Source organism: Apium graveolens, chromosome 6, assembly GCF_009905375.1.
Source record: "Apium graveolens cultivar Ventura chromosome 6, ASM990537v1, whole genome shotgun sequence".
NCBI classification, from domain to species: Eukaryota; Viridiplantae; Streptophyta; class Magnoliopsida; order Apiales; family Apiaceae; genus Apium; species Apium graveolens.
In genome coordinates, this window is record NC_133652.1 from 151,405,362 (window position 1) to 151,417,146 (window position 11,785).

General features: G+C 42.6%; 1 non-coding gene across 1 annotated transcript; it reads left to right on the forward strand.

Annotated features, from left to right (window-relative positions):
- The first annotated feature begins 285 nt into the window (after positions 1 to 285).
- On the forward strand, positions 286 to 392 carry LOC141669793 (small nucleolar RNA R71). The gene has a single exon (XR_012554052.1). It is a non-coding gene; the product is annotated as a small nucleolar RNA R71 (small nucleolar RNA).
- Positions 393 to 11,785: the final 11,393 nt, after the last annotated feature.

Genomic DNA, 11,785 nt, shown 5'->3' on the forward strand with positions numbered 1-11,785 from the left:
ATTTGATTAACTCCATACGTAGCCAAAGAATCAACCTTCATTGATAGCGCTTGGAGCTGGGCTGCAATAGCGGTGGCTGCATCAACTTCCAGAATACCTGCGACCTTGCCTGACGTCATCCTCTGAGTTGGGTTTTGATGCTCGTTTGCAGCCATTGTCTCTATAAGATTATACGCCTCAGTATAGCTTTTAGCCCATAAGGCTCCTCCAGCTGCTGCATCGAGCATGGGCCGAGATTGGGCCCCCAAACCATTATAAAAACAAGTGATTACCATCCAATCCGGCATTCCATGATGTGGACATTTTCTCAACATTTCCTTGTAGCGTTCCCAAGCCTCGCACATAGATTCTGTAGGTTACTGCGCAAACTGAGTAAGAGCACTCCTCATAGCAGCAGTCTTTGCCATTGGATAAAACTTCACCAGAAACTTTTGCGCAAGATCTTGCCACGTAGTGATTGACCCAGCTGGTTCAGAATGTAACCAGTCTTTAGCTTTATCCCTCAGTGAGAATGGGAAAAGCCTAAACTTGATAGCCTCATCAGTCACGCCATTATACTTAAAAGTGCTGCAGATCTCGACAAAATTCCTTATGTGCATGTTGGGGTCTTCAGTTGCCGCTCCTCCAAAAGAAACAGAATTCTGCACCATCTGAATAGTGCCCGGCTTGATTTCAAAGGTGTTAGCTTGAATAGCCGGATGAAGGATGCTTGACTGAATGTCATCAATTTTAGGCCGAGAAAAATCCATAAGAGCTGGATCAGCTTGAACAATACGATCTCCCATGTTTACTGGTTCTTTCTGCTCAGTTCCTGAATCCGAATCCTCAAAATCTAACTTCTCCGGAGTATCAAGAACTTCGTCTTTCTCCTCAGCTGTATCTAAGGTCCTCTTGCGAGCACGAGAACGAGTTTGCATAAACGCTTGCTAAAGTACCTGAAACACAACTGAAAAGAGTAATTAACTACTATGTCCTAATCACTGAGTCCTAATGACCAATGATGGTAAGTACATAAACTAAACAAATACGCCGAGTCCCCGGCAGCGGCGCCAAAAACTTGTTAGGGCGAAATCACGCACTAATATTCACGCAAGTATACGCGTTCGCAAGTAATATAGAATACTTTCTAGTTCGTTCCCTCAGAGACTCAGACTAAGTTATTGTCTAATTAAACTCACTCACCAATGTATGATTACTTCTCAATGTTAAGATAATAACACTTAAAATTGTTGATTAAATATTAACTATAATTAACTACTTAATTAACCACTTAAATAACACTTCAATTTATCAATAATAAAACACTCATGAGAACACAACTTCATTATTACTTCCTTCTATAGCCATTGTTATTACCTTTAGCATGTGATAGTGATGATATTAATCGAATAACATGAAACTGATAAAAGCCAACTTTCATTGTACTAATACCATTCTACCAAACATCCACAATTAAGATAGAAGTTGAATAGTCATCAATTATGTTGAGTTCCTATATGTCTACAGAAATTGACAACACAACGATTTAAGCACAAGTTATCCCTTTTGATTACATAGGGCAAATAAAACTGTTAGAATTACCCACTAATCATGCACAACGTACATGAACCTATGCTAGCATGGCAAGTTCTAAATCTCAAGATCCACAGTCGCTTCACAAGAGATTAACACCCTATCTTATATGTTCGTGACGCACATAAGACGAATACGCACAACCAATACTAGATATCATGCAATCATCACACACTAAAGTATTAAACAATTAACTAAAGAATTCCATAATAAATCCGTTGCAACCCCATGATCACGATTAGCCCATAATAGAACTTAACGCCATCATGGGTTCATATGAAATCATGATAAACAACACAAGAAAATAATAACTAAACTAATTAAATTAGAACAGAGTACGTCACAAGAGTAAATAAGTCAAGAAAGAAAACTAGCATCCAACGTTACAACGAAACAAGAATCACAACAAAATATGTTTCCCCTTCGCTGCAGTGTGCTAAATCGGTCTTCTTCCTTATCTCCTTCGCTTCTTGTGCCAAACACAATCTAAAACATAATCTCCTTCCTATTTTTTATGAAAACGTCTCAAATCTACTTATATAATAGTCCCATAAAACTCAGATTACATAGAAGTTGGAAGCCAAACAGAAGTAGAAGTCTAAAATAATTCAGCTTTTTCCCCGACCCTGCGCGTCCGCTCAGCATTTCTGCGCGGGCGCGCAAGGATGCTGCGCGGCCGCTCAGCATTGCTGCGCGGGCGCGCAGAACCCTACTGGAAAAATTCCAGGTTTGCTCCGTTTCTTCGCCGTAATCTGCCCGTTCTTTTCCTCTCGCAATGGTGAACACATGCCAAGGCTTATTCTTGATGATTCCTCCTCCGAAATGCAACTAATACCTTGAAATGCATAAACACTAGAAAAACGCATCAAATACACAAAATACTTGATTTCAAGACACAAATTTAAGCCATTTTAAGACATTCTAAGTGGTATAAAATGCCACTTATCAACTGCAGAAGCAGAATACATTGCTGCAGGAAGCTATTGTGCACAGATTCTTTGGATGAAGAATCAGTTACTGGATTATGGGTTAACATATTCTAAAATTCCTATTTATTGTGATAATCAAAGTGCTATTGCTATGAGAGGTAATCCAGTTCAACACTCAATGATAAAGCACATCAGCATAATGTACCACTTCATAAGGGAACATATGATGGAAGGTACAGTGGAATTGCATTTTGTTCCAACAGATCAACAACTAGCAGATATCTTCACAAAACGGCTATGTGAAGCTACTTTTACAAGATTGGTAAATGAACTTGGAATGGTTTCAGGTTCTTTCTATAAATGTGCTTAGTTTATGTTCTGATACATCAGACTTTATGATCTGTATTTACAGATATTACTATCTTTGTGTATTCTGTGCTTAAAATTGAAATTTTCTATGTGCTGATTATTGTCTGATGTGAATTTCTAAACTCTGATAGTAATATGAATGTTTCTGTGACTATTCAATCCAATGAGGATAACTGTGCTAGATGCTGACCTAGTAGTCTTTAATATACTAATAATCCCATGTTTGAAGTAATTGTTTATGTGGAAATCTTTTAACATAAGCAAATTCTGATATTGAGCTTGGTTAAAGTTTACTTTGTGTATCTTATTACTAAGTCAAAAACTAGAATAGTGCTTCTTATCTGTTAAGTTCTGATGTTAGTAAATCTGATGGATGTACTAAGTGCTGAAAAGCCTCACTCGTCAAAAGAAAAAGAAAAGAAAATAAATAAATGTCAAGTACTCCTTTGAGATCTAGAGTAAAAATGTGGAAGGTAAGACCCATGTGCATTGCTGGTATTAAGTAATATGCATTAGAAAAGCAAAATAAAATTTTCTTGGTGACTTTTAACATTCTCTGATTACTGGAGAAATACTCTGATAATAGCATAAATTCTGATAAGCAGTCGTGACTCACTTACACTGAGAAGCCACTGTAAAAAGGAATTTCAAAAGATGCATAAAATGAGAACAAAACAGTTGAGGTGGACTCATGCATGAACTCATTCTATAGTAGGCTTCAGACTAACGACAGATTTTAAGCAAAGTTCTGAGTTATGCCTTATTTCTAAGATGTACTGAAGTGAATCAGACCTTACTCTTTGTCTGATATTTAGCTTAATGTACACACATACACTCCATATGAATGATGAAAATTACTGTGGTGATCAATGTTGTTTTGGATGAACAGTTTAAGTGTCAGTTGCATAAATTCTGAGAACAAGTTCTGATGGAAGTTTTGATGATTAAGTTCTGATGAACCATATCAGTATTTACGTGAAGAATTACAGAAATAAACATTCACTTTTCGAGTTAAGGAGCCATATTCTGATGACTTTTAAATTCTAATATGATAGGGATAAATAAATCCTGATAATGGGCTGCTGGACCCAATAAGAAGGTGTTTGATATTCAGACCAGAAAGGTTAAGCCTGATGGACCAGATCAGGTCTAGTCGAATAAAAAAGGCCCAAAAGCCCTGATTATTAATTAATTTCGTAATTAATTAATAAGGGAAAAATCAGCTGTTGAGAAGAGTCCTGATAAGGATATAAATCCTTATAGATAAGCCTCAAGGGGACCTAAAAGGATAAGGAATCAGTTTCCTACTATCTAGGACTCCAAAGTCCATTCTAATTATGAGACTTGCCCACCAAGTCTCCTATACCAAGTCCAATTCAAGGACCACCAACATCTATATAAGGGGTCTCACCCCACAAATCAGAACTACGTTTATTGGCTTGATTCTCTAACTCACAGAGATACGTAGGCATCTCGTAAAGGCAGAATTAAGCTACGAAACACGAGAGCAGCCATTAAAGGCCTTGAGCTCCCGAATCTTAGTAATAAATACAGCAAGTAATAACCTTAGCTTTTTATCCATAACATTTGGCGCCGTCTGTGGGACGCAACAACAACAACCATGGCGAGAACACGGAGAACAATTGGAGCTCTAGAGGAAGGAACACCATTAGAGACAACCCAGGTGATTTCATCAACCGTGGAGGTTCCTCCCCATTCAACTTATGCATCTACTCAGGGGGAAGCCCAGACAGGGGCAACTCATCCTCAGCCAAAAGGGACAACTCCCCCGACTATTCAAGGTACGAATCCTCAAGTTCAACAAATACATATACCTGTGAATTCTCGACCCGTCGGGTATGAATATTCAACTATTGTTACTACTAACCCCCCTTATGGGATGCCCCTTCACCCTGAGGTTGGAGGAAGCGGATATGCTGGGCGAAGCGAAGCACGAGGGCGGTCGCCCCCCTATATACGAGGTTTGGATCCTATCCCTGAGGATCGGGAATTTTCTGGTCCATACACTGAGAAAGACTCTGAATCTTCGGATGATGAAGTGGCCCCGAGAAGGAGGCGTCCTGGAAAAGAGCCAATGGCCGATGGAAGGCAACGCCCCCAAAGCACCCCAGGGGCGAATCCCCAAGAAGTGCAGGAAAAGATCAGGGCTCATGAGGCTGAAATCCAAAGGCTGAGGCGTGATTTGGAGGCTCACCAAGCCACCAGACCCCACATACCTCCTAGGGGGAGAAATCCTCCTCCTATCATAGACCTGGATGGTCCGGTAAGAAGAAGGGCTGCTGTCCCAAGAACTGATCCAAGCAATCTCCTTCCCCTTGGAGATCCTGATGATCCAACTCCACCCTTCACAGAAGAGATAATGAATGCCCATATCTCAAGGAAATTCAAGATGCCCACTATCAAAGCCTATGATGGCACGGGAGACCCCGCTAATCATGTTAGGACATTCTCTAATGCACTGCTGCTGCAACCCGTGAATGATGCTATAAAATGTCGGGCCTTCCCTCAAACCCTGTCGGGTATGGCTCAAAGATGGTACAGTCGCCTACCCCCAAATTCTATTGGATCATTCAGAGAATTAAGTCAGGCTTTTATTAAGCAATTCATCAGTGGAAGAGTCCATGAGAAAAGTTCAGCATCTCTTATGAGTCTTGTGCAGGGAGCTAAAGAATCCTTAAGAGATTACCTAAATCGTTTTACAAAGGAGGCTTTAAAAGTCCCAGACCTTGATGATAAGGTAGCCATGATAGCACTGCAACAAGGAACTAGGGATGAGTTTTTCAAGATGTCTTTGGCCAAATGACCCCCTGAGAGCATGTTGCAGCTCCAAGAGAGGGCAGGGAAGTATATCAAGGTTGAAGAAAGTATGAGGAAGACCGTAGTAAGTAATGAGCCCACTGGAGGCAAGAAACGAAAAACTGATTTGGAGTATATCGCTAAGGATAAATATCCTAGAACTAAACAAAACCCTGATTCAACCCCCAAGAAGGGAGGACCTGGGCAAAAGTTCACTGAATACGCTAAGCTGAATGCTCCCAGAAGTCAGATTTTGATGGAGATTGAGAAAGACAGAGATATTCGCTGGCCTAAGCCCTTGAAGGCTGATCCCGCCAAGCTAGATAAGGGCAAGTATTGCAGGTTTCACAAAGATGTTGGCCATGACACCGATGAGTGTAGGCAGTTGAAAGATGAAATTGAGTTTTTGATTCGAAAAGGAAGATTGAACAAGTATACTGGAGATGGAGGAGACAGAAATAATAATGGAAGGAAGAACTTTGAAGATCGTAGGAGGGACCAAGATGATCAGGGGCGGAATCCCCAACCTAGAGGACCAGTTATAAACACCATTTATGGAGGGCCGAGACCTCGAGGGCCTGTGATAAACACGATCTTTGGAGGTCCAACTGCTGCTGGATTGTCCAAAAATTCCAGAAAGGCATATACTAGAGAGGTTATGCATATTGTTGGAGAAGCCCCGAAGAGGGCCAGGACAGAAGTAACATTGGATTTTGATGATTCCAACCTAGAGGGTGTGAAGTTTCCCCATGACGACCCGCTGGTCATAACGCCGATAATAGGAAATAGCCCGGTTAAGAGGGTCCTTGTGGATAATGGTGCTTCTGTGGATATCTTGTTCCACGACACCTTTCTAAGGATGGGGTATAACGACTCCCAGTTGACACCAACCGACATGCCGATATATGGATTTGCTGGAGTAGAATGTCCTGTGGAAGGGATAATTAAATTGCCAACCACCATAGGTACGGAGCCAAGGCAAGCAACGCAGATGCTGGATTTTGTGGTGGTAAAGGCTAGTTCAACTTATAATGCTATCATGGGGAGAACAGGGATACATGCCTTCAAGGCAGTCCCCTCTTCCTACCATTCAGTCATGAAGTTTCCCACCCGAAACGGGATTGGAGAAGAGAGAGGAGATCAAAAAATGGCTAGAAGCTGTTATGTGGCCTCTTTGAGGGCAGATGGAGTCGGGGGGCAGGTTCTTCCTATTGAAGATATGGATGTTCGAGAAAATGATGAGAATAGAGGAAGGCCAGCAGAAGAATTGGTTTCGGTTCCTTTAGATCCCAAGAATCCTGAGAGGATGACTTTCATTGGAGCCACATTAGAGGAGCCCCTTAGAGGAAAGTTAGTGAAATTTTTGCAAGAAAATAGTGATGTGTTTGCATGGTCAGCAGCTGATATGCCAGGCATAGACCCGGAGTTAATTACTCACAAGTTAAACGTGGATCCAAGCCGGAAGACAGTGAAACAAAAGAAAAGAAATTTTGCCCCGGAAAGACAAGAGGCTATAAAGCAGGAAGTGGAAAAGCTCTTAGAGGCTGGTTTCATTGAGGAGATTCAATTTCCGGAGTGGTTAGCAAACCCTGTAATGGTGAAGAAGGCTAATGGAATGTGGAGGATGTGTATAGACTTCACCGATCTGAATGATGCATGCCCCAAAGACTGTTTTCCGCTGCCTAGAATTGATACTTTGATTGATGCCACCGCTGGACATGAGATGCTGAGTTTCATGGATGGGTTTAGCGGATACAACCAGATCAAAATGCATAAGGATGACATTCCAAAGGTATCATTTATCACTGACTTTGGTGTTTATTGTTATCTTGTTATGGCGTTTGGTCTCAAGAATGCAGGAGCCACCTATCAAAGGTTGGTGAATAAAATTTTTAAGGATCTTATTGGGAAGACTATGGAAGTCTATGTTGATGACATGCTAGTCAAGAGTCTAGTAAAGACTGATCATATAACCCATTTGAGGGAAGCTTTTGAGGTCCTGAGGTACCACAAGATGATGTTGAATCCCACGAAGTGTGCTTTCGGAGTAGGATCTGGAAAATTCTTGGGATTGATGGTCTCAAAGAGGGGAATTGAGGCTAACCCCGATAAAATAAAGGCAATCCTGGACATGGAACCCCCAAAAACTGTCAAGGATGTTCAGAAACTCACAGGAAGGGTTGCTGCGCTAGGACGATTCATCTCCAAGTCAGGAGACAAGTGCTTGTCATTCTTCAAGTCATTAAAGAACATTAAAGACTTTGTATGGAGTGAGGAAAATCAGAAGGCATTTGAAGAGTTAAAGAAGTATATGGGCCAGGCCCCGTTGTTGGCCAAGCCAGTTCTGGGTGAAGTTTTATTCTTGTACTTGGCTGTTTCAGAAAGCGCCTTGAGCGCGGTGTTGGTTAAGGAGGAACTGAAAGTCCAGAAACCCGTATACTATGTCAGCAAAATTTTGCATGGTGCTGAGTTGAATTATTCAGCCATTGAGAAATTCGCTTTAGCCTTGGTAATGGCTTCAAGAAAACTGCGTCCTTATTTTCAAGCTCACCAAATTGAAGTGCTAACAAATCAGCCACTGAGAAATATCATTCACAGTCCCAAGGCAAGTGGGAGACTGATTAAGTGGGCAATAGAGTTGGGAGAGTTCGATCTCAAGTATAAGCCACGTATAGCCATAAAAGCCCAGGCACTAGCTGACTTCGTGGTGGAATGTACCATACCCAACCAAGAAGTCGGGGGGCAGGAAGATACCATACCTCAAGACAAGGGAGTCGACAATGGGGACAAGGAGAAAGAATATTGGGTTCTCTATTTTGATGGAGCATCAAAAACAAATTCCAGTGGAGCAGGGTTGGTTTTGCAAAGCCCTGATGGATTCTTAATTGAGTATGCCATGAAGCTAGACTTCCCAACCACAAACAATGAGGCAGAGTATGAAGCCCTGATTGCTGGCCTTGGTCTAGCTGGGACACTTAGAGTCAAAAACTTAAAGGTCCGTGGAGACTCGAAGTTGATCATATCCCAGGTAAAGGGAGAATTTGAAGCAAGGGATGATACGATGGCTAAGTATGTTCGCCTAGTAAGGGCTGTGATGACCCAATTTAATGAATGCCATGTTGAACACATTCCAAGGGAAGAAAATGCTAAAGCAGATGCGCTATCAAAGTTTGCTTCATCTGAGATTGAAGAAAGTTCAGGAAGTGTGTACTTCCGTGTTTTGAAGACACGAAGCATAGATGTTAAGCTTGTGGCTCCCGTAGGCTTGGGGACATCATGGATTGATCCCATCAAGGCTCACATTCAGACCGGTTGGTTGCCAAGCGATGCAATTGAGGCACGGAAGTTAACTGTTCGAGCACTAAGGTACTCTTTGATAGATGGGATTCTATATAAAAGATCTTTCGTGGTTCCTTACTTGAGGTGTCTCAGGCCCGATGAGGCACGCTTAGCTCTTGAGGAAGTGCATGGAGGTATTTGTGGGCAACACTTGGGGGGCAGGGCCTTGGCTCATAAGATAACTCGTTTAGGCTTCTATTGGCCAGAAATGATGGCTGATGCCAAAGAATATGTAAAGAAGTGTGATCGTTGTCAGAAGCATGCACCAGTCGCCAGACAACCCCCCGAGATGCTGACCTCTATCAACTCACCTATTCCCTTTGCTATGTGGGGGATGGATATTCTAGGGCCTTTTCCTATGGCCACAGCACAAAGGAAGTTTCTGATTGTAGCCATTGATTATTTCACCAAGTGGATCGAAGCCAAACCTTTGGCCAAAATCACAACTAAGCAGGTTGCACAATTCCTGTGGGAAAACATTATGTGCCGATATGGAATTCCCTGTATCCTCGTCACTGACAATGGAACACAATTCAACAACGAGGAATTCAAGAAGTATTGCGAAGAAAATGAAATTGAGTTACGGTTCACCTCTGTGGCTCACCCGCAAGCCAATGGGCAAGCGGAGGTAGCAAATCGGATAATCCTGGATGGACTAAAGAAGAGGATCGAAAAGTCAAGAAATAATTGGGTGGATGAGATACTTCCCATATTGTGGGCCTATAGGACCACCTGTAGAGTCACGACAAATGCAACTCCTTTCATGTTGGCATATGGGGCGGAAGCAGTAGTTCCCGTGGAGATATCACATTCTTCTCCAAGGATTCAGGCTTTTGATGAAAAAGAAAATGAGGAAGGGCAGAAGTTAGCCCTGGATTTAATCGATGAAGTGCGAGATAAAGCACACGCAAAGATAGTAGAATATCAGAAAAAGGCTTCATTCTACTACAACCTAAGGGTTAAAGAGAGGTTTTTCAAACAAGGTGACCTAGTCTTGAGAAAAATAGAGGCTTCTGGTGTCGGACAGAAAGGAAAGCTTGCCCCAAATTGGGAAGGGCCGTATAGAGTCAAGAGCGTTCAGGGTAGAGGAACCTACAAGCTGGAGACTATGGATGGTTTTGAAGTCCCGAGAACCTGGCACGCACAAAACCTGAAGGTTTACTACGTGTGAGATGGTCGAAGTACGATTCTCACTCGTCAGGATGGCGAGTAGGTTGAAAAGCACCTTGAAGCTTTGCTTGCTTAGGATTTATATGTTTTAGTTTTATTACGAAATTTATTAAGACTTGTGTAAGGGACGAATCCCAGACAATTTTATGAAATTCATAAGTTCTTCAAAGTATGTTTGTGGCCTAACAAATAAAAATCAAATGCATGGATGCAAGCATAAAAGGTGATAAATGAAATAGATCTGATAGATGTTACAAAAGTTTGATAAATAAAGTCTCGAAAATAAAAAAAGCCACGCAGGGCTGAAAAAGCTCTAAGGAGCTGAAGTACCCTCGGCATCCATATCATCGTCCTCTCCACTCTCGCTGGATGTCTCTGTCGTCTCGGAGGAGGAGGAAGAGCTGTCGTCCTCAGCAGGTCTGGAAGAAGACTCGGGAGGAGGAAGGAGTGGATCCTGAGGAACATGGTCTGAGACAACTACTCGGGTACGAAACCTCTGTAGCAAAGCCTCGTCATCAGGGCAGATATAGTCCGCCGGGTTAATATCAGGACAAGCCTCGTTCATGGTCCCAAGGGCCGTGTCCCAACCAGTCCTAAAAAACTCGGGAAAGACTGAATCATCCCTAATCCTCATAGATTGGGCAAACTCCTCCGAGTCCAGATAGTTGTCTATAGCTTTATCCTTCTCCGCCCGAAGTACCACCAGCTCGGCGTTAGACTCTCCGAGTTCTTCCTCCTTGCGCTTGAGCTTCTTCTCCAGGGTAGCATACTTCTTCTGTTGCCTCCTGAGGGCATTATCGGCCTTATCAGAAGCCCGCTTCCATGATTCGGCTTGCATCACGGCGCCTTGAAAATAGGCGTTAGACTGAAACAAAGCAACCAACGAAGTATAAGGCAAGAAAATGCTACAAGAATGAAAGATAAATTTAAAAGAGAGAAGGCATACCGAAGCCAGAGATTGGGCTCCCATGAGCTTAATCCTCTCAAGATCAGGGGTGGCCACCACATCAGTAAAGTCCTTTGGAGTCACGCTATGGTAGGACCAATCCCAAGCATGTTTCGTGGAACCAACCACGGTGTCCCCTCGGCGGAATCCCCAGAGAGGCTGGAAGGCTCCTGTGGCAGCAGCAGTAGGGGCAGCAGCAGTAATAGGAGCACTATGGCCCCCAGCTCCTTCAGTTGAAGCCTCCCCTATAGGCTCTTTCTGCTTCTTCAAAAAGATAGGCTCCGTGGCCTTTCCCCGGGTGTCTAGGCCTGCGAGCCGAGCTTTCTTCATCCTAGCTGTTTCCTCAACCAAAGGAACATTGTCCTCGTTAATCTCCTTAGCAGCTGAAACAAAGCAAAGGACAAAATAAGTGAAGTTAATAATGCATGAAATGAAGTAAAATTGAGAAGGGAAGAAAAATACCCTGTTGAGAAACAGAGGATAGTCCCACATGAATCAGGGAAAACTCCTCTAAGAGAGTCCAGCTGGTGGTCGTGCCATCATCCTGAGTAAGCCCATTATAAATAATAGTTTCTTCAGGAGTTAAGTGAATGGATTTGAGGCTACCATCACTGACCTTCCCAAAGGAAGATCGAAAAAGTGT